This window comes from Rhinolophus hipposideros (assembly GCF_964194185.1).
Source record: "Rhinolophus hipposideros genome assembly, chromosome: 3".
Taxonomy (NCBI): Eukaryota; Metazoa; Chordata; class Mammalia; order Chiroptera; family Rhinolophidae; genus Rhinolophus; species Rhinolophus hipposideros.
Window position 1 is genome coordinate 44,886,840 of NC_138049.1, and position 23,193 is coordinate 44,910,032.

Below are 23,193 nucleotides of genomic sequence, written 5' to 3' on the forward strand. Positions count from 1 at the left end.
TGTTATGGTTATAAGGTTTTACTCAAATGATCACCATGGTAGAAGAATTTCTATCTGTTTTGTTTACTACTATATCCTTAGCCCTCAGAACAGGGTCTGGCACATAGTATGTGCTCAGTTAGTAGATGTATGAATTTACTGGATGCATTAATAAAAATATGCATTTTTTTCATCAAGTGGAGACTATTAGCAAATGTTTATATACTTAGGTTGACAAGTATAGTCGGTTCAAAGGAGGGTCTGTCATGGGCAAGAACTATAGCTCAAACTTCAGACCAGTGGGGGTCAAATATGGGGTCTGGAGTTTACCAGCTTTGTAATATTGGGCAAGTCGATTAATTTCTTCCAGACTCAGATTTTTCAGCTGAAAAACGTGGATGACAGAACCTACTCTGCTGGGTTATTAGTAAGGAGGAAGTGAAGTCATTTACGTAAAACTTAGCATATAGTACCTGGCACATAGTAAGCATTCAGTAATGTTAGTTGTTACTATCTGTAAACATTTTCCCCTTCCTTACGATCCCTCAATATGATTAAACTACAACCTGTTCTCGGGGACATAGAAATATTCATGATGGGGAAAAATATGCTTTGGAGTTAGACCTGGCTCTGCCACTTGTGTGAGACATTTCCTGTACTTCAGTTTCTTTATCAGTGAAGACACGTAACATGATCCCTGCAGAGGGTTACGCTGAGAACTAAAATGAGAGATTGTAGGCAAAGTGCCTATAATATGTTCAATAAGTGCTCTTTTTCTCTCGTTACGCTGAGAACTAAAATGAGAGATTGTAGGCAAAGTGCCTATAATATGTTCAATAAGTGCTCTTTTTCTCTCTTTTCTCTTGGTTCAATTTTCGAACACCTCTTTATGATTTTACTGCCAAGCATGTATATCTCTCTTTCCACTGCAGTATTCTTCAGTTTATTTGATATGACACACAGAATTTAATACTTTTTTTTTTTAACTGGGGAACAGTGTGTTTTTCCAGGACCCGTCAGCTCCAAGTCAAGTCGTTGTTTTCAATCTAGTTGTGGAGGGCGCAGCTCACTGGCCCATGTGGGAATCGAACCGGAGACCTGGGTGTTGTGAGCACTGTGCTCTCACCAACTGAGCCAACTAGCCACCCCGCAGTAATACATTTTTATATCACAACCGTGTCACACTCATGTGTGACAGAAAAAATGTTTTTCCACCAAATAATACTATGTATGATACCTGTATTAATTTGCTAGGGCTGCCATAACAAAGTACAGCAGTCTGGGTGGCTCGAACAACAGAACTTTATTTTCTCACAGTTCTGAAGGGTAGAAGTACAGGATCAAGGTGTTAGCAGGGTGGATTTGTTCTGAGGCCTCTTTCCTTGGGTGGTAGGTGGCGTCTTCTCCCTTTGTTCTCACATGAGCTAGCCTCTGCATGTGCTCTTCCTATAAGGACTGAAGTCATCTTGGAAGGGCCCACCCTAGGACTTCATTTTTACCAGAATGTCCCCTTTAAAGGCCCTGTCTCCACAAATGGTCACATTCTGAGGTTCTGGCAGTTAGGACTTCTGCATACAAGAATGAATTGGTGAGAGGGATATAGTTCAGTCCATAACAATGCCCTTGATATTTTTTCTTTTATTTCATTGAAGAAAACACTATACAACCAAGTTGAATGTTGCAACCACTGAACTGATTACCAGACCACGGGGTGAAAGGTGCTGCTCTAGGGGGTCGTGTTGGTTTATCAGATTAGTGTGCAGTTGGCACGAGCATTAGGACTGGCCTTGGACGCATTGTAGACTCAGCCCCAGAAGCTCAAAACATGTAAGACAGAGTGGGAAGATCAGAGTGGACAACCTGCCCCAAACACATAACAGTTCTCTTAGTTGGGAGGTCAGCAAACTTTTTCTATAAATGGCTGAATAGTAATGCCATTATGTGGCTCTGCAGGTCGTACAGTCTCTTCCGAGACAGCTCTGCTGTTGTGTCGTGACAGCAGCCAGAGACAATATGTAAACCAGTGGGGTTGGCTGGGTTCCAATACAACTTCATTTATGTGCACTGAAATTTGAATTTCTTATCATTTTCACTTGTCACGAAATATTCTTTGAATGCTTTTTTCAACCATTTCAAAATGTGAAAACCATTCTTACTTACTTCATGGGCTGTGCAAAGACAGGAAGTGAGCCAGATCTGACCCAGAGGCTGTAGTTTGCCTACTCCTGCACTGGTTGCTAAAGCCAAGTCATGTAACTAAAGGCTCTCAAAGGATTGGTCTGGATGATCTTCCTCAGTCCACATAAATTCTTAACTGATTATCATGTGCGACTTTTGTGATTTATCTATATTCTCAGATGGAAAAATCTCTGTAGCCACTCTTAATAAAAAATTATTTAAGAAGCAAATGTTATTTTCTTACCAGAGAACTTCCTTCTTAAGTGACCCACAAAATCATTGTTTGTCAGATGGTTAAGTTAGGAATAGAATTAGCATCAGAAAGTCTACACAAAAACAACAGAGTTTGAATCTAAACTGTCTCCTTTGGGAAGTGAACATTCAGGGAAATGAAGTGGCCAAAGAAAGAGCAGCTCAGTTCCAGGGGCCCGGTCCCCATGCTTTCCTTTTAGAGTGAGAGTGAGTGAGGTTTCCTGCATGGGAACCCCACATCCTCCATAGTCTTCTCACACACGGTTTCTTTCCCAAAGCAGAATGTAGGCCATAGTGAGCTTGGCCCTCTTTCTCTTCCTGTGGGGGCTGCCGGAAGTCCAGGATGCTATATAAGCGCCCATCCTACCAGAGGGTCATAGAGAACACAGCTATCTGAGAAAGCCAGAGTCTGGCCATATAGTTTCTGCGCTCTGAGGGATTAACTTCAGTGGTAGGTGGAGCAATTGTGTGGAGCACATGTCTAACAATGGGCTCTCCCCTGCATAGACTTTGACCAGAAACGGGAGAGGACCTAATGTAAAGGCAGATGTCCAGCAGCCCCCAAAACTGGGGGACAGAATTCTCTCTCTATCTGTGTGATGCTGGGCTCTGAGGTAGGTCAGAACTCCACCTCATGACCAGGTGTATTCCACAGTGGGAATCCGAAGAGCCCGGAAATTGACAAAGACAGGCATGGGGTCCTCGGAACTATTTCCATGTTTCAGACTGTCAGGTGGAGACGATACATCTATCCACAGCAAGGCTGCAGAGGCAAGCCGAACTGTTACTGCTTCCATTGACTGGAATGAGCTGGTCTCACTTGGTGACTCTAAAAGGGACGTGTTGAATGCATACTGTATGCTACAAAAAGAAAACACCTTTATCCCCAGGGCTTTCCCATCTAGGGATGCTACAAACAATAAACCAAAGCCCTAGGAAACTTTTTTAATTGACATGAAAAAAATTGTACTTATCCAAATTTTCACTTTGAAAAAGCCAGTAAGATAAAATTAAAATGATTTGTGTTATTTTATTTTGAAACTGTTTGCTTCATGCCACCTTAACATATAATAATAAAATAGCTTTGACATGACAGTCATCTTAAGTGAATAAAAAACACAATTAAATGAAATGGCACTTTTAAGCTTTTAGCAAAGCAAATTTTTGAATTACCTTGCTTAGACTAAATTGCTGTGTTCTCGTGCTTTCAGTTCTTATAAGAGCTCTGTTCAGCCTCTGGTTTCACTGCATTAACCACCGAGATTTCTTTTTAATTGAAGTACAACGTTCGTACAGAAAAGTACGCAAATTGTTAAGTGCACTGATCATGAATACATATGAAGTGAACATTCCCCTGTAACCAGCAGCCACATGGAGAAAGATCATCACCCAAACACTGAAGCCCTTTAGACCCTTTCCGATCCCTAACCACCCCACTCCTACCAAAGGTAACTGATAACATGATTTCTCACATAAGTTGGTTTTGTCTGTTTAGAACTTTATATAAATAAACTCGTGAGTATGTACTCTTAGGTCTCTCAACATTATATTTGGGAGATTAACCCAAGTTGTTATGAGTTGTAGTTTGTTCATTTTCACTTCTGTGTAATATATTGTATAACTATACCAAAATTTATCTTACCCTTCTCTCGTACATGGACTTTGGGTCATTTCTAGTTTGCAGCTATTACAGAGAGTACGACTAGGAGCATTCTTGTATATGTCACGGTGTGAGCATCTGTAACATTTCTGTAGGGCAGATTACTTGAAGGTGAGGTCCTGGATCATGGGATGTGTGTATGTTCAGCTTTAATAGACACTGCCAGTTTTCCAAATTGGCTTTATCAGTTTGCCCTCTTACCAGCACTGTATTAGCGTTCCAGTTGCTCCGTATCCTCACCAACACTGGGTTTTCTCTCTGTGATTTTTAGCTAATCTGGTAGGTGTGTATGGGTAGTGCATTGTGATTTTAATTTATTTTTCTTTGATGACTAAACTAGAGCATCTTTTTATATGTTTATTGGCCATTTGAATTTCCTTTTTTGAGAAAGTTCTTCTCAAGTATTTGCCCCTTTCTTTATTGGATTGTCTGTCTTTTCCTTAAGGATGTGAGGAAGTTCTAGATATACGTACTGCAATGATCATGTCCACTGTGTGGCCTACCGTTTGCTTCTGTTGATGTCGTTTGATAAATACATTCTTAATTTCCTTCATGGTTACATTTTCTTGTGCTGTTCTTTAAAAATCATTACTTTTTGCAAGGGATGAAGGTGTTCTGTCTTGTTTTCTTCTAAAAGTATTATTATTTCACCTTTCACATTTAGTTCTACCACCCATGATTTTGGCATGGTGAAGGTAGAGATTAAGATTCATTTTTTCATATGGATCCCTAGTGTATTCATTTCCTAGGGCTGCCATAACAAAGTGCCAGAAACTGGGTGGCTTAAAACGATACAAATGTATTTTCTCTCAGTTCTAGAAGCTGTGAGTCCAAAATCAGGTGTCAGCAAGGCACTTTCTAGGGAAGAATCCTTCCATGCCTCTTCCAGCTTCTGGTGGGAGCTGGTAATCCTTGGTGTTCTTGGCTTGCAGCTGCGTTGCTCTGATCTCTGCCTCAATTGTCACATGGCCTTCTTCCCCTCATGTCTCTCTGTCTACATTTGTTTCTTCTTATATGGACACTAGTCATATCGGACTTAGGGCCCACCCTAATCCACTATAACCTCATTTTAACTAATTACTTCTGCAATGGCCTTAATTCCAAATACAGTCCCATTCTGAGATACTTGGGGTTAGGTCTTCACTATATCTTTTTGGAAGACATAATTCAATCCACAGTACCCAGTGAACCCACCGCTATTAATTGAACTTCATTGCCATCTGTCATAAATTAGGTGATTATCTCTCTAGGTTGGATTTTGGACCTTCTCTTTTGTTCTATTGGTCTATTTGTCTATCCTTGCACAAATAGCACACTGTTTTAAGGACTGCTATTTTATTGTGAATTTTGATATCTGATAGAGTAAGTTCTAGCTTTGTTCTTATTCTTCAAGATTATATTGGTTTGGGGCACTTTGCATGTCCATATAAATTTTAGAATCTGCTTGTAAATTTCCACTGGGGGTGGGGAGAGGGGAAAACTATTTTTTAAATTGAAATTGCATTGAAGATGCAATTTTGGGGAAGACTGACTTCTTAAAAATACTGAGACTTCCACTCCATGTACATGGCATAACCCTCTATTATTTAGGTCTTTAATTTTTCTCAATAATGTTTTGTAGTTTTCATATCTTTTGTTGGATCATTCCTAGATATTTGATATTTCTTTGATAAAGATTTGTTATGATGAAATAGAAAGCAGAGGAAGAGAAGCTTCTACTGGGTTTACCACTCCACATTATTAAGGAATTTTCCCAAGTTTACCAAGCTTAGCAGCACTAAGATTTAAGTCGAGGTCTCACTGACTCCAAATAGGGCTGGGCAAATAAATTAGTTATCACTTCAAAAATGCAGTTTTTATGAGAAGTGGAATGGTTCAAAATGTGGGATCCTCCAGGGTGGGTAAAATAGGTGCTTGGTAGAGAAAAGGTAGAGGTGTTGCTTTACCCACATTGCCACATGGAGAACCTGCACACAAGCTGGAAGAGATACCAAGCACAAGATGCAGATATTGGATGGGGGAGGGGATTAGAGTGGGATTTGCAGTGTTATTAGACCCTTGAGGTTCCCCAGAAGTGCCCAGGGGCCAGGAGGATGGTCGAGTGGTAGTGTTTTGAGTCCTTTCCCACTTGAACCATGGCTGTTCTGTTCCACTTTTATCTACTATATTGGAATCGAGCATACACCTTTGAAATGCACAAACATGTGTATATGTGTGTGTGTGAATGTGAATATACATAAGGTTCTCATACTAAAAAAACATAGCTTAAAAACTACCAGACTGGATATCCTTTAAATTTCCATTCAGCCCCAGGATTCTGGGATTCTAATGCTGTAGCCAACCCACACTCCCAGGGCTCCACACTCATCATTATTAACCTTGATCTTGGCAGCATTGTGATACTGTGTGCATTTCACGAGCCTTCCCAGGAGCCACTGACCAATGTCTGTTTGGAGGGTCTTGAGAGTGGTAAACAGGCTGGAAGAGGTCTTGAGGATTTTTCCAGCAGCTGCACCTGCATCGTAGTGAAGTAGCATTTCTGTTCAGACTCTGGATGCAGATCCCTAGAAATAACTTCACGTACAAGGGCAAGTCAGAAATAATTCAAGTATACGACAACAACCACAGAGTTTCTGTTTTATTTTTACCTGATGCACAAGTGATGTGATCACTTGACAGAAATTCGTTGCCAGAAATAAAACAAAGACATAATTATAAACATATACTTAATTCTCATGAGTCTGATGCAAGCAGAATCTTTTTTCCTCTTGACAATCAACTAATTATTCCAATGGCATTTACTTCATTTATTTCTTCCCCAAATAAACTGGGCACCCTCGGCCTAAAAGTTTAAACATAATAATGATATATTGTTATTATTATTAATATTATTATTATTAGCAGGAGGAAGATTAGGAAGAAAAATTATGTCACTCTCCCTTCTCCTTGGGGTTGATGGAGATTATAGGGGGCAAGGAGAAGTCCTAAAACCCCACCCAAACCCTCAAGTCACCCCTTTGCGTGACTCAGCACAACCATTTGTGCCAATGTGCCCAAAATACATGTGTCTCGTGTGCTTCAGAGCCAGCCTTGGGGGCAGCTGCGGATAAGCTTGTGTGCTGGTTTGGTGGTGCCTTGCCCCATGGTGAGTCTCTGATTCCCTCTTGTCCTGGCAATGGCCGACGAGAAAGAAGCAGTCGGCCTTTTGCAGTTTGACCTTCCTACCTCCTTATCCCGTGGTTGGTAATTCATTCTGTTGGCTGAATGCCTTCTGTGCTCATCTCCCTTTCTGTCCATCTCTTTCTCTTTTCTTCTGCTCTTTGCTCCACCTCCAGCAAATAAAAGAAACAGCAACCACAAACTTGCTTGAGTCTCCCCGGCTTGCTGGAGTGAAGCCAGAAGAATTAGGGTCCCTGCAGGCAAGGGAAGCAGATGGGTCAGTGATGCCTTCTCACAGCCCCTTCCCCACAAGAGGGAAGGTCACAGGCATACAGGAGGCTTGGTTTCCTAGGGAACCCTGTGTTTTCTGATTCCCATCCTCTTCCCTTGTGGTGGGCTTTGTTTGTGCCCTTGCTTATTTCATATATTATCCTACCTTTTGGAACACTTTAATTTTCAGACAATTGACTTTGGACTTGCAGAGACTATTGTAGCATGGCAGGAGTCAGAACTGTATTTTAAATCTATCGTTATTTTTCTGTACAAGCTGCCTAGCATGTATCTCACATTGCACAGAACAGCCATAGCCACAGGAGAGAGCTCTAGAAGGGAGGGAAGTCACTGTCCCTGCCTTCCCCCACCCCATTCTTTGCTTTTGAAAATAAAACTCAGTAAAGACTCACACAGCTGTTCCCTAGCAAGTGGGCTCTGCAACTGTGTGCTGGCTTTGTCATCAGCCTGCACAGGCTAGAAGACTTGGAACCGCCCATTACAAAACTTACATAATTTGGTCATAGAGGTGAACCAAAAAGAATAAAGCCCTTTAAATGCAACAAAATGACCAAAAGTGCCTTCTCTGTGCCAGGTATTGCGCCAGGCAAGGTACCAATATTTCAAAGATAAATACAGAATAGGTTCTTGCCCTCAGGGAGCTGGCCTTTTCCCTCAAAGCAGACAGTGTGGTTAGCTCTATATTAGAGGTATAAGTAGAGTGAGATTAATTCCAGTGCAGGGAATTGGGCAAGAACTTTAGGGAAGGATTTATATTAGAGTTGGGTTTGAGGAGCCGGTTGGTTGTGTTCCATTCTTGCAGGTGGAGGTAAGGGCGTATAAGAGGGAAGAAACAGGCCAGGTGAAAGCCTAGAGGAGGGATACATGCTGGAAACATCAAATACTTTGGTAAGGCGCGGTGTGAGGGAGGAAAAAGAAATGGAAGATAAGGCTGCGGTGGGTGTGGAATGATGTTGGGTGGCTTTGAGTACAAAGCTGAAGAGTATGAGTTTGTGTAAGTTGTTGGTTTCTTTAGCAGTGTTACCAAGCCTGGAAGTTCCTAGAAGGTGGCCAAGAAGCACTGCAGGGGCAGAGGTCCAGAGCAGCTCCTTTCTTTTCCGTGTTGTGTTCTGGGGTAGTGTCTTTTTTTAAAAGCGTGTTTCACTTAAAAAAACTGAAACCCGTTGGTATATGTCAAAGAGACTCATACCTTTATCCAATCAGTCAGTCAACAAATATTCATTAGGTGTCTCCTGCATACCTAGGCCTGTACTGCATTCTGATTAAAGAGCATTGAAGTCAGGGGCACGTTAACAAGAGCCGCTGAGTCAGCAGCCCAAGTCTCTGCCACCCACTAACTGTAAGACCTTTAGGAAGTCTTCTGGCCTTGGTGGGACCAGTTTCTGCATTGAGGGAAAATGCAGGACTGGGCTAGTAAGTCCTTCTCAGCTGAGACATTGTAGAATTGGCCTGATCAGTGCTGTAATCCGAGCTTTCATGTGTGTCAATTGAGTTGGTAAAGGAGAAACCAGAGTCACGCCAGTTTGGAGATGATGGCCAGAAACTCTGTGAGACATCTTAAGAGTCCGAGTGGGGCCTTTCACTTGTTCACTCAACAAACACGTAATACTCAACACCAGCCACAGTGCTAAACATTGGGAACATAGCGTTGACCAAAACAAAGTCCCCACCTTCAAGGTTCTCTATCTAGGGGTCAGCATAGGAACTAGAAGCATGGATGGTAGATATAGGGGTGTAGTTTGAGACACATGACAAGGGGTGGTAGGTGGAAGTACATGAGGTACCAGGGAAGAGAAAGCAAAACGTTTTTGAGAGAAAAAGAGACCTGAGGTGATAGAACCTAAGGAATAGTCTGTGGAAAACCAACTAGCGTTCACTCCATGATAGCACATTCTTCATTAAGCCAATACAACAAACCCACCCCCAAAAATACCTTCTTGTGGTTAAGAAGCCATGACGCACTGAAGAGGTAATGTCCGTTTGGACACCCAGTTTTCCATGACTACATTGTTCTTGTATATGAAGCAAAATCACACCAAAGCCATACATGGTTTTATATACTACATTTTGTCATGTGTAACGTGCACACACATTTTTGGCCCAAACTTTCCGGGGGAAAAAAATCTTTCATTTTAATTTTTTAATTCAAATTGTATTTGTTTACATTTAAGTACTTGTTTTATGTATTATAAAGGAATTTTAGCATTTATTCTTTAGCATATTATGGTAAAAGAAATTTCATGTAACAAATAATTACAAAGTACAAGAACAGATACAAGGTACAAGCAATTCTGTATACTGGTAACATATTTATATTTACGTATCATATTAGGTTGGTGGGAAAGTAACTGTGGTTTAAAAAGTTAAAAATAATCGCAGAAATCACAATTACTTTTACACCAGCCTAATAGAAGGTGAAGAACTCTTTATCATGGCAAGTTCATCATAAGTTCAACAACACCGATTGTCATATTCCAGGGTATTATTTTGCATATTGATTTCTAGAGTTACACTTTTAACTCATAAGCATAAATAAAAGAATTGAAAACATTTATATAGATACGGAATCAGTACTACCCATGTATAATGCGCATCCTTATTTTTCCCTCACAAATTTGGACAAAAAAAAGTGCATTCTACACGGCAAAATATGGTAATAGCAGGTCTATCTGGTTTCCTCAGAAAGGTCTTTAATAAGTGAGGTGTAAAAATGGATGGGTGACTACCTAAGCTGCTAGCCCCTCAAATCTTTTCCCAGAGCAGCTGGCTTTCTCTCTCTTTTTTTTCTTTTCCCCAAGTTGTTGGAGTGGATTCAAAAGTGGATTCTGAGAGCCTCAAGCTTTTCCTTATTTATCCTTCAGTAATTACAAGTCACAGGTTGTCTTCCCTATTAGAATCTGAGTCTAGGCAATTAGTCTCCCATTGTCTTTGCAGGAAATGACATCCATGTGACTTCTGGGGAAGGCAACTGTTGATCTCTCTGATTAAAATAATTTGGAAAGTGTTCAGCACTTCCTCTGGTTGATCATTTAGACCGGCTCACTTAGAAAGCTTTTGGAAATGGGCAAAGCGAACAATAGTTGTCAGAACCGGAAATACTACTGGTCAGTTCCCTGAATAAAATAAGTCTCCAAACTGTCGCTCTGGTCTGGATGCACTGACTTGTCTAGACTCTTTGGCATGTGGCTGAGCCCAGTGCCTGGGTATTCTTTTCCTTTTATAATGTTTTATTGGGGATGTTTTCCACCTTCAGATAATTGAAAATTCAACTCCCGGAGGCCTGAACAATAAGAAATTATGCAATAATACATAAATGATGTATTATAGAATTGTACGCTTAAAACCTATATAATTTTACTAACCAAAGTCACCCCAATAAATGTAATTTTATAAAAAAACATACTGAGGGGTAGGGTTGGGGAAAACCCTATAAATTATATCTCAATTAATCTGTTACAAAATAACACAATGAGGAATAAATTTTAAAACATGCACAATTTTAAAAAAAAATTATTGGAAGTTCAGTGGTTCTGCAGACTTGAGGGTTGACCTAATGCAATTCCTCCCCACCACTCTGCTTCCCTGTGTTTTTTATGTCTTTGCCCTCCTCTCTGGGCCAGCTGTATCTTTAGGTGGGAGCAAGACAGCTGTGGAAGTTCTAGGTGTCACATCCCACACAACATTCAGAAGGGGGGATTTCTCCCCGAAGAATGGGGGAAGTTTCCTGCAAAACATTTTTCTTACCTTGTTGTCCTGAATTGGGACATGTGTCTATTCTTGAACCAACCACTGGCAATGGGTTTCCCTTAGAATAATGCATCTCAAACTTTAGTGTGCACCCAGATCACCTGGGGATCTTGTAAAAGATCCTGAGTCAGTAGGTTTGGGGTGGGGCCTCAGAGCTGACGTTTCTCAGAAGCTCTCAGGTGATGCTGGTGTTGCCATAGACCACTCAGATCCCCACCCTCCAGCTGGGGCTGCTGTCACCTGCCCATGAGGCACTGTAGCTGAAGGAATATGGGGGATCTGTTAGGAAGAAGGAGGAGGGAATGGCCCCATGCAGACGAGCAATGTATTAGAGATACTGTGTGTAATGAAAATGTTCCCTTTAAACTAGGGGCCACACAATAGTCTATGATATGGATTAGAAGGAAAGAAATACATGCAGTGCAATGTGTTGCATGGGGACCCTTGTAAACATCTATTTATTATTTATTTACTTGTTTGTTTTTTATTTCATTTTTCTCCCTTCTTATGCCTCCCTCCCCCACTCCGGTTCAAGCCGCTGTTTCTCAGTCTAGTTGTGTAGGACACAGCTCCATGACCCATGCTGGTATTATGAGCCTTGCGTTGCCCCGGGATGAGGCAGTCAGTCGCTGATCATCAGTCAGCCATTCACAGCAGCTTACGCCGGCTGCAGGCCACTCAAGATGGCTGCCGGCCACTCACACTGGCTGCCGGCCACAGGCTGCTCATGGTAGCACATGTTAGCACACAGCAGCCCATGGCAGCTCCCACCAACCTCCATCTGCTCACGGCAGCCCAGCTCCAGGGAGAGCTGTTGTTCACAATCTTACCTGTAGAGGGCGCAGCTCACTGGCCTATATGGGAATCGATCCTGAGACCTCGGCACTAGGAGCACGATGCTCCAAGCACCTGAGCCACTGGCCAGCCCCTTATTATTTATTGATGAAGGTATATGCATGATAATTGCTGAAACAGAAGACAAAACAGTCGTGCTGCCCTTTCATCTATCATTCATCTATTTTTATGTAGTACCGTATATCTATGTCTACAAAAGAAACAAAATGAAATGGATTTAAATGTCCTTGAGAATAAAAAGAATGTGCCAAGTCCAGCCTTTGTTCTCTGAGTAGATATCTCATCAGTCCTCGTTACTGGGATGGGAGAATACACCCCCACTTGTCCTAAGAGTCACTTGACATGATGTCAGACGTGAAATATGCTGCTAGTGGTGAATTTCTGCCAAAGCAAATGGTCACAATGCCCTTATGAGTGGTTTGCAGTGGAGAATATCATTATTCTCTCTTCATTTGAAAAGGAAGGACTAGTCTGTTATATGTTTGTTTTTCTTGGCAAAAGACAGAGTCCTGAGCTGCAACTATTTCGGAAAAAGGCTGGTAATACTGAAGGATCAACGTCCATCATGAGGCTGACCCATTCTAGGTTCAGTGGGGTTCAGAGTGAAATATGCTGCCAGGTATTGAGTAGACCTTCCTGAGATGGTCACTCTTGGCGGGGTGACCATCTCTGACCTCATATGCAAAGACAACATTATTCAGGAAGGGAGATGGAATTTCACTGCTTCATCTACTGGATCCACCTGCCCTAAAACCACGAGCTCACATAGCAACTCTTAACTGGCCTTACCTACATGGGTCACCAATGCACCTGTACTTAGGAAATCACTAGCTATTCATTCTTCGTCTGTGCAAAGGCCCTGCAAGATTGAGAGATTCTCAGCTTCGCTGGACTAGCTTGGGAAAGCTGCTAGACTTGAAGCTCCACAAAGGTGGGAATTGTGCTTATGTCACACAGTATGTCAGTAGAATGATTGAAGAGCTGGCTGGTCTGTTCCTGGGAGATGTGTCAGTCAGCAGCACAGACTAAGCATTCACTCTCTAAAGAGGAAAAGTAAAAGCAGAGAACGTTTTGTTGCCTAATTTTAGTATTTTATACTCTAAATATGGAATATTGAGGTGCCACGTCTACATATTTAGGACCTCCTAGAATGCCAAAAAGAGATGAGATAATATTAATATTAGCTGAGCCTACGTAGGAGAAGCAAGATTGTACTGTTATTCACTGATTGATTCAAACGATGCTCACTGAATGCCTTCCTGCTGTGCCTGCTGTGAGACAGGACATTATTAGCCGTGGGAGGGATACAAAAATTGGGAAAAAATAGGGCTTTCCCTTAAAACTTAAAAAGTAGGATACAGTAAGTACATTTAAAGTATCTATATCAAATAAAATAAAATTTTTAAAAAGAGAAAAACAAAGAAGGGTAAGATAATACGAAATTGAGAAAATCAAGGTAGAAAGAGCTCAAAAAACAATGAGCATGAAGCTAGGCCTTAAATTTGGGGCTCTTGACCTGGGTCCCTGAATGAAATTCAGGGCGTCTGTGAATTTTGAGAGGGAAGAAAATTATCTCTTTATTTTCACTAACTCTTACCTGAAATCTAACATTTCCTTCTATTATGAAAGTAACATTAGCTATTTGTCACCAATAGAGATAATGGGTATTTTCATATTGCATTATAGTTAAAGACACCCTGATATCATTCATGCCCAAAAGTACTTCAGAATTACAATAGTTACTAGACTTTTGCTGGCATTTATTTAAATATTGGAAGAAGAACATCACAATTTTGTTACATGTTTTGATAACTGTACATCAGTATACTTCTTTTGCATTTCATATGTTAATTTCAAGCATTTAAAAACATTATTTTGAGAAACGTATCTCTACCTGTTATGACACAAATAGGTAAAGAGCCCCTGCCTTAGAGAACAGCTAGGCCTCCAATAGCACTTACGGGACAGAAACTTGGGAAGGAACTGGCGTGCCGAAAGGGTCTGGCAGGACAGGTGATTGGATGCCACCGCATCTGACAGGAAGATGTGAAGATGAAGCTGAAGGGAGCTGGAGTCTCAGGCTAACGTAATTTCACAGATAATATGTAGGTGATAAGAGCGGTGGGAGGCCTTCCCACTGAGGCTTACGTTGTGTTGAGGAAGGATGCTTTGCAGAGTTACGAGAGTCGGATTAGCAGGGAAGAAACCGGAGGCCGGGAGACAGTTTTCTGCCAGGACTGATGCCAGACAGACAGAGTGTGATGTTGAGAATGGAGGGAAGGCCTTGAGTTGTAGCCTGCCTTCGGGACTGGAAGAGCAGGCGTGGACCATGTTTTACAGTGGCGGTGAGAAAGGCTGTGGCAGCTTTCAGGCCTGTGTGGCTAGGAGGAGGATACTTACTCTTCACATTCACCAAGTGCTTACCCTGTGCCAGGTGCTGTTTGAAGCCTTTCTGTGTCGTTTATATGTGATTGCATTTACACTGTTTAATCCTCATAACAACCCTGTGAAGTCAGTATGATAATTCCTATTTTTCAGATAATGAAGCCTGGAAAAGAAAGGTCAGGGTCTCACAGCCAGCAGGGGAGAAGGGAGTGTGTTATTGAAAGAAATAGGAAAGAGAAATTGGTTTGCGGGGTGGGGGTTGGGGATATTTTGAGTTCAGCTTTAGATATTTTTGCATTGTTCTCTTGTCCTCAATTATTTTAAAGGGCCAAAAATTCAAATAAATTATTTGTAAGCACAGTTCCTGACTTACTTCATTGTCCAGATTTTTATTTATTTGTTATTAATAAGTGCTGAGTTAATTTGTAAATTGATTTCATCTTCCTGTGAAAAACAAAGAGGAATCTGGCAGTAAGAGTTCGGTACATTGAGGGGTACCCGATACAGGGAAGACATGGTTTCCGGAAGGGAAACACAGTATGCGTATATTAAATTACTTCTGTTAAATGATGCATCTTTCCTTTTGTTGTGGTATTGTTTTTCAGGACCACTCCAGCAGCTGTATTAGAAGACATGTGGTGTATATAAAGTTTGTGATAGTTGGGGGAAATTTTGGTAAGTGTCACTGCATTTATTTCTGATACCTTTTTTGTAAAATGGTACTCACAAACGAAAGCCATTGTCTTGTTCTGTGCTTCCAACTTAGACCACTAAAGTTAGACAAAATGCAATTTTGTAATTAAGCGTGACATTCAATTGGTGTTTTCTGATAGTATGATTTTTGTCTTATTATTGCTGATGTTATTAAGCAATATGAGCTTTTCAAAGATTCAATAAGAAGTCTAGATTTAGGAAAACTGTGGATGCAGGATATAAAGAATACCCTTGACAATTTAGCTGATGTTCTAAGCCACCCATGGAATATAAGAGTAATAAACTTACAGACCAAAAGTGTAAAATAGAATAAAAAGCCTCCAAAGCAGAGAGATCCTTATGGCCTCTGTATTGAATTGAAAGAGAAACAGGCAATTAGCTGCTTGGGGAATGGGAAATTAAAGAAAGCTAAGAATCCAGCGTGCCTGGGAGCCAGCCTATAAACCGGCATAACAGTGGCCTGAAACCAAGACCATTAAGTTCAGCAACAACTCAATAATAAAAAGGATAGTCTTTGGGTTCAGGAAACCTGGGTTGAAATTCAAGTTCGACACTTACTGGTTGTTACATAACCTCTCTGAGCCTCAGTTTCCTCATCTGTCAAAGGAGGCTTATACTGTTATCAACCTCATAGGTTGTAAGAATAAAATGAAGTAGGTAGTGCTGGGACATAGTGGGTGCTCAGTAAAGCAGTTATACTTGGTAACAGAACAGGCTTGTTTGGAAACTGGACATTTACCGTTGAGGTCAAGCAGGTGTACATCTCTCCCAGCAGAAGGGCTATTGGAGATGGGTTGGTCATGCACACAATTGGTTACCATAGCCCCTCTTCTAGTACCCTTCCGTAACAAGCCATGGGAACCCCGGAGACATTTTCTATCTTCGCTAACCCTATTGACCCATTCTTAGATAAATTTGGCTAATTTAACTTCCCTTCCTGTCACCTTTGGAACTAAGAGTGATCACATTGTTTGAACTTTGTTTAGTTTTGGAGTTAATGTTATTTAAACCAAAATAACAAGAAGAAAAAGATGGGTTGGGAATAGATGGTGGCCTTGGTTTGGACTTCAATTACCATGTTCAGGCTCTAATTTCCAAACCTGTCTTTTGATTCTTTGTGCTTATTATGTAGCTTTCAAAGAGATCCACTTATTGGACTGAATTTTTTGACTAAAAGAATTTGGCTTCAGGATGGGGCCTTTACCTGTGGCTAGGGGAAATCAACTGTCTCACAGCAGATGGGCCAGTGTTTAGGATCGGATGTCCACGGGACAACTCTCTAGTTTCATGGAATCAGAGGGCTAGATGGCCTCAGGGTTTGTCTGGAGCAGTCTCCCACTAGCTAAACAAGTATCTCGCACAGAATCCCTACAGAGGAAAATTCACTTTCTCTCAGTGATGAGCCTGCTCTGGCCCTGAGCCACTTACTCCAATTAAAAAAGAACAATTGGGAGCACAGGAAAATTTTAGGGGATGATGAAATTGTTCTAGACCTTGATTGTGGTGGTATTTATACAGCTTTCTGCTTCTGTGAAAACGCGCAGAACTATTCAGTTGAAAGGTGAATTTTGCTGTATGTTATTTAAACCTTCATTTTTAAAATGGATAAAAACAAGCAGTTTAACAAATACCTGGACATTTGGCTCAAATTGTTAAACAGAAAGAGAAAAAGAGGGGAGGGGAGGGGAAGCAATCTAGTCTTTATATGGAACTACAATATGCCCTCCATTGGACAGAGCCTGGGTCTTCTTACTTCCTGTCATCTGTGCCTGGACAGTGCCTGGCACATAAAAGGCTTGTGATAAATATTGATTGAATCACCTACTGCTCTTCATCACTTTCTAAGCAGACAGAGACAAGTCCACGGACTTTCTCGCACACCAGCCCACCAGATATATTTGAAGACGAGCTCCTTCCTCATTCACCTTTTCTTCTCTGGGCTGAACTAATCTCCCATTCTTTGACTCTTCGTTTTCTGGTATCGTTTTCCTATCCCTCCCCACCCTGCACCTCTCCTTGAGGAAGCATCTGCTTCACCGCCACGTCCTTCCTCACACTTGGCCCAGCTTTAGAAATGCTACCCCTGGTCTGGCCCTGAAGTAGTACAGTGGGCCATCGTTTCTGTAGATAATGTTACTAGACACCAACCCCCAATCTTCCTCCTTCACAATCAGTCCTGAATGCTTGATAATGAATTGTGAAGGATTTCTTATGATTGGTCTTCTAAGAATGGAGCTCCTAATGGCAGCACAAGAGATCGGGTAGCAACAAATCCATCCTCTTAAATATCTTGACTGAAATGACGCCAGGCCACCCTTATTTTCAGATAGCAGCAGTGTTGTTTATAAAACTTTCAGGGTAGTGGTGGATCACCAATCCGGATTCTTCATGATGACTCATAGGAGGTTTGAAATTCTTAAAACTAAAACTTGTGGGTACCTTGAAAAATCTGGATTTATTTTTTTTCTTGCCCATGCCAGGGGGAGATATGTAAATACATAAATATAGAGAGAGCAGTGGTTCTCAATTCTGGTCAATTTTGTCCTCCCAGAGGAATTTGGCGGTGTCTGAAGACATTTTTGGTTGTCACAACTAGGGGAGGGAAGGTGTCCGCTACTGGCATCTAGTGGATGGAGGCCAGGGTTGCTGCTAAATATCTCCAATGCACAGAACAGCACCACACACAGAGTGATCCAGCTCAAAATAACAATGCGGAGGCTGAGAAAATTGATAAAGAAGTAATAAAAAAAAAATTTAAATATCTAAAGTACATATTATTTTGAGGGTTTTAAATTTTAAATATTTTGACATTTAGTTATATGTAAGTATTAATTAACAAAACATTACAAAGCTTGTTCGGAGACTCATAGGGCTGAAAGGGCTCCTAAGAAGCTCTTACGTTATCTCTGACTCCAAGCAAAAAATGACCTAAATAAATTCAGACAGACAGATGGATATCTGAGGGCTTACTCTGATGATTGTCAACCAAAGTTAAAAGAGTCACACAACATGATCCCAGCATTCACACAAAAGAGGTTGTCTCATATTTGAAATCGCAACTCCAGCTTCTTCAGATGTATTTGTCTTTAGATGACCTCTGAGATGAAATGGTATTTCAGTCTGGGCTAGTCCTTCCTTTTGAATCAAGGGTAGGGATTCTGATGTGATAAAAATGTGCTTAGGGAGGAGAGAGATCTCCTTACAGATGATTGAGATTGGGTATTTTGGTACACAGGGCTATTTATTGGCCTCAATTTCCTAGTGATACCACATTCTGGTTTAAATGTGAGTCGTTTAGAGCTTTTGTAGCCCAATATGGCTACATTTGTTGAAGCAGGGAGATTAAAGCAACATATGTCAAGTTGTGATATAGGACAATCCACTCAAAAAGACTTTAATTACAGGGTCTATTTTGGGAGGGTAACTGTGTTTTTTTATGAGGTATATTTTGGGATCCACTAACCCAGCTTCAAGACCAGCAATGTCTTCCCAGAAAGGATGTGGTGTGTGTTTGTGGACATAAATATTTTCCTACCAAAAGCTTTGGTGTGATAATCTTCAGATTTACTCCCTTTCATTTTTCTTTCTCTGATAACCTTTCTTCTTGCAAGAATGCTATGAAAATGCATTCTGGAAAGCCGGAGAAGAGAAGGATGAGAGATCTCATTTCAGATGGCCAAGCCCAGAGGTTTAGGGACTTGAACATTATCAGTCTGCTGTTTTTAAGATGAATAGAATTTGGAGAATGTACCAAAGCTGAGTAGTAAGCTGAGTCAAGTGAGACTATAAAAGCACCATGTTGGTGCTAAATATTTTAATATACCTATAGAAAAAAAACACACATTTATAGCTACTTGTTTCCCAGCAGCCCTGGCTAATTCCTGTGGGCCATTTCCATACTCTTTCACGATGGCTAATCATCTAATGTGGCTATCTGCTTTCACTTTGGTTCCTCCAGAGTTGTACCTTTTCCCTGCTCTGCCTTTGGTGGCCTCCCTCATTTCCCCTGTTAATTCCTGAGGCCTTGGCCTTAAAGGAGGGTCAGAACTTTCTGCCAGGTCAGCATTTCCTAGTCCTCATTTAAAAGTGAATGATAAAGGAGAAATTAGATCAGCAAAACAAAATTAGCTTCTTTCTCATTTACACAATGTGGGGTGAGGCAGGGGGGAGGGAGTGTGGTGAGGAACCGAGATAAAGAGTAAGAACAAGCAATTTTGTAACCCAGAAAACCAACGAGATGAAGGGCCAGAGAAGTACTTTTAGCTCAGTGCTAAGCCATGAAGGCAATAAAGTGAGAGCAAGAAAGCTACTTGAGGAAGAGGTGAGACTCTTGAGAGTCTTTGTTCTCCCAGAGGCCGTCTGCGGGCCCCTGCATCCAAATCACCTAGAGAACTTGTTTAAAAAATGCAGCTGAATCCCTGGGGTAGGATTTGCCTGACACTCCCGGTGGCTCTTCCGCATATACGCACACTTCCCTGTACAAGTCTCTGCGCCAGTCTCCATTCTCAGCTTTATTCAGGGCTTACAGTTCCATGCGAGGTCGGAGGCAACAGCCCTGCTCAGCCTCCCAGTTCCGTAGGCATTGCTGGAAAATGTACATCACAGATCAGTCTGTCAGTGGGCAAGTCAGACTGTGCGTGCAGCTCCCTGCTCTGGTGTGCGTGGAGGTGGGGCACCCTCTCCTGGTACCTGCTTCTCTTGATCCTGAAGTAGTTCCTTGCTCCCTGAGAGAAGTGCCCTTCTCTTTCCGGGTTACTTTTGGCACCTTCCTAAACCGGATGCTTTGAAGCTGCTTTGAGGCTGGTCTCCTTCTTGTGGGCTCCAATAACTTACCGTTGTTTCCTTGAAAATAAGACCGGGTCTTATATTAAGGTTTGCTCCAGAAGACACATTAGGGCTTATGTTCAGGGATGTCATCCTGAAAAATCTGCTAGGGCTCATTTTCCAGTTAAGTCTTATTTTCGGGGAAACACGGTATGTATCTGCTATCAGCCTTCACTCTAAAATTCACACTGCGGTGTGGTTTTTATCTGCAGCAACACTTATAAACCAAAATTTCCCACTTACACGGAGGGGAAACATTTTTAGAATAGTAGTAGCTGTTGTGTCTTCTAATAGTACATGACTGGACAGCTAACTCTATGAAATAAAACCCCCCTCGGGTCCAGGGGGTTGGACCCATCCCTCAGCCCTGCTTCTGACTGGCAAGCTGCCCATGTGAATGTGTATTATGATATCGTTTGTGCAACTAATTTAAGTTTATAAGGAGATGTGGCACCTTTGCTCTTTCCAAACCACTTCTTAGGTGGTGGAACCGGTATTATCCCCAGATAAAATCTGAAGCTCAGAGAATCTAGCCTATGTGTGAGGCAGGGGGCGTTTGGGAGTGTGGGATGTTGTTCACCTCTCAAAGACTAGAGGCAGGGTTGGCCTGTGATAAGCAAGGGAGTAGGGCAGAGATGGTAAATGTCCTGCCATGTCTGGGACAGGACCCAGGGACCTGGTGCTCCCACTAAGAAACACTGCTCTGAGGTTGTATGGCTGGTGGGCCGTAGAGCCTGACGCGCAGAAGAGCTGGATTCCTACCTGTGCTACGTGCATCAAGCCCCTTAGAGTCCGCTGCAGGTTAAAGCCATCACAGAATTAATTCCCACCTCACTGGGAGCTCTCAGGCATTACCGCTGAGCTCCGAGTGGCTGTTCTGCGGGTGGCTTATACCGTAGCTACTCTCTGCACCAGAACTCAGGCACAGCTCACTCCAAATGGAAAGAGCCTCTAAGACCTCAGTGGGCGTCAACCAGTACCTGTCATTCTACTGTCAACGCCCAGTGCAGGTGGGGGGTGGGGGGGAGGGAAGGAGAGAGAGAGAGAGAGAGAGAGAGAGAGAGAGAGAGAGAGAGAGAGAGCGCTCTCTTGCAAGCAAGCCATCTTTGGAAAAGATCAAAGCCCGAAAGAATGACCACCCACAGCCTTTGATCCAGTCTTACTGGCTTAAAAACCATTCAGATAGGGAATTAGGTGTCAGTTTCAGAAGGCTTTGATATGATATCCTACACTTCATACCTACCTGGTTGGTTTCTACAGCCTGTAGAGCTTTGTTTCAAGTTTGATTTTTGATGTCAGCCAGCAAAGAAGCCCAAGACAGTGGCTGCATCAGTTTGAATGAGCACATATGAAATTTATTAAAGTGGTAAAAAATAAAACCGTTTTGAATGAAAAGGCACACAGTGAAGCTGACCTGAATATAAATGTTGAGGGGATTATAAAAAGGAGAGGTGTGAAATTATCTAAACTGGCTTTTTCCCCCATTTTCTTTTTCTCCTTCTCCTCCTCCTCCTCTCCCTCCTCCTCCTTCTCCTTCTCCCTTCCATTTCCTTTCCCCTCTTTTCATTTTGAAAAATTTCAAACCTGGTTGGGAGAATGGTAAAATCAACACCTATATGTCCTTTACCTAGATTCAAGAATCATTCTAAATTTGCCACATTTGCTTTCTTTTTTCCCTCTTCCAATTTCATATATATATATATATATAACATACATAGTATACATTATATAAATTTTTGCTGCACCATGTGAAAGTTGCAAACATCTTGACATTCTTGCCTCTAAGTATTTCACCATGTATCTCCTAAGAATTAGGACATTCTTTTACACAACCACAATACCATTATCGTACCTAAGATATTTAACAATAATTTCATAATACTGTCTAACATCCACTCCATATTGAGACTTTCCTAATTGTCCCAGGCTAGTTGTGGTGTAGAAGGACCTCCAGTCTGGGTTTGTCTGTTTCTTGTTGTTTAACTCACTCTTCACTTGCTGACAATTGTTAGGTCTAGAAGCTTTGTATTACTCAATGCAGGTTAAACATCTTTTGGCAAGAATTCTTCACAGGTAGCATTGCGTGCTTGATATTATATCACATCAGGAAATGGCTGAGGTCAACTTGTCACACCATGAGCAGTGCTAAGTTTGACCTCTTGGGTCAGGTGGAAGCCAGACCTCACCAATGTCCAGGTACACTTTGAGTCAGTCAGACATCTGCGGGCTGGTACGTGGTCCTGGGTGAACATCCTGCCCCCACCTACCTGTCAGTGCTTTGAGTATCAGTGGATAATCCCTGCCTGGATCATTATTACATTGAAATCGTATCTGATAGTTTTTACCCTTTGCTTTCTGTTCCTCAGTTCTTTATAGTGAATGATCTAGGCCTTCGCATTTTCACAATGATGATTTTTTAGCCACTTCCCTGGTGGTCAGCTAGATTTTGTTGTGATAATAGATTATGCCAAACATTTGTCTTTCTTGCCTTTGGGATAAGAAGGAGTAACTTGAGCAGAGCACCAATTTCCAGCATCCGTACTGCTGCTGGCAGAGACTACCTTGAGTCAGCCAAGGCTTTTTTTAGAAATGGAATTCATTGTTTGTCTATGTGTTTGTTTGTTTTTAACTTCCTCTTTTAAACAGAGATTAATGTTTTTGAGATTTGATTTGAGGGGTGTTTGATTTTTGAAAAGAGGAAAAGTTAGGTTTCATGGGACTATTACTTCACTCGCATATTTTTATAAAATCTGGGATTTATTAATTAGTAGGTTAACAGCCTAATAGCAGATATTTCATCTGCAGCTTTGAACAAAAGCAACTACATTTCCCTCTAAATTGCATCTGTAGGACCTTTCTTTTTTAAATTGGTTCTTAGCTTCCTTAAGAAGGGGATGCAGTCTGTCTGTTCTACCCATCTTGCACTCCTTGTTCTTTGTGTATATTGAAATGTGTTAATGAGTCACAGAAGAATCTGTAAGCTTGTTCCCATGAGAAGAACTGACACAGATAAATAGCAGTACTTCTCAGGAGAGGCGACAGTTGTTATAGTGCTGGCTGAGGAGAAAAACCTCTTAGGTTAATTCCAGTTGTTTACAGCAGGGTTATACTTGAGTTTGGAGTGATGAGGAAGGATTGCAAGTAAAGAC

The 23,193-nt window shown here is 41.6% G+C and overlaps 1 protein-coding gene across 4 annotated transcripts in view; it reads left to right on the forward strand.

Annotated features, from left to right (window-relative positions):
* The window catches only part of FYN (FYN proto-oncogene, Src family tyrosine kinase), a 203,274-nt gene that overhangs the window by 79,252 nt on the left and 100,829 nt on the right, over positions 1–23,193 (forward strand). For 3 of the 4 annotated variants that reach the window (XM_081034224.1, XM_081034225.1, XM_081034226.1), the window contains one exon: positions 15,112–15,181. The exons of the other annotated variant lie outside the window; for it this stretch is intronic. The gene's annotated coding sequence lies outside the window, so the exon portion shown is untranslated. The remainder of the gene's footprint in view (positions 1–15,111; positions 15,182–23,193) is intronic. 4 annotated transcript variants of the gene reach the window in all.